Consider the following 854-nt stretch of genomic DNA (forward strand, 5'->3'; position numbering starts at 1 on the left):
GGAGATATTATGCCCATACAAGTTGTGTGCAAGTTTGATTAAAATCAAATAGAAAATGTGGTCTCTATCATGTTCACAAAAAAATTGTGGACATACGGACGGATGACAGACGGACGAAGGGCAATCATAAAAGCTCACCCTGTCACTTGACAGGTGAGTTAAAAAATAACATTTAACAGCGATAATATGGCAGTGGTCCACATTCTTAACAAGTTATCCTCTAAATCAGAACGAGTTATGTGCATTGTCTGGATATTAACGTTGAGATGCTTTAACTTGAATATCTTAATCAAAGTCTCTCATGTCCCAGGTTGTACTAATAAAATCTGTGATGCTTTATCTCGCTTCAGTTGAACAAGTTCAGAGAATTAGCTCCAGACGCAGATGTCAGCCCACACCCCATACCAACTTTTCTTTGGGACATCTTCGATCTTGAGCTAGACAGCCGCTTCTGTCAGGGATTTCCATGAATTCGAGGCTAACATATAATACTGTCCTTCGGGCATTTTAAAATTTTAGGCGATTATACAATCTTTCAGATAGCTGGCCTATACCAGGACAACAAATTACTCTATCTATGGCTTACTATTTCCAAAAGGGTTTGTCACCCAAGACAATCATGACGTTTATAGATGGGCTAAATTATTTTTTAACAAACTTTCTGGATATTACGATATAACCCAGGTTTTCATCGTAAACAAATTACTAGAGGGTTGCCATAGGAACCGTATCACACATGAAAACAGAGCCCCACTAACTCTGCCTATTTTGACATCTGTTTGCAGAGTTCTGGAAAAAATTTGCTTCAATGCCTATGAAACAAAACTGTTACTTCACTCTTTATGTTAGCATAC

Source organism: Mercenaria mercenaria, chromosome 9 (assembly GCF_021730395.1).
Source record: "Mercenaria mercenaria strain notata chromosome 9, MADL_Memer_1, whole genome shotgun sequence".
Lineage (NCBI taxonomy): Eukaryota > Metazoa > Mollusca > Bivalvia > Venerida > Veneridae > Mercenaria > Mercenaria mercenaria.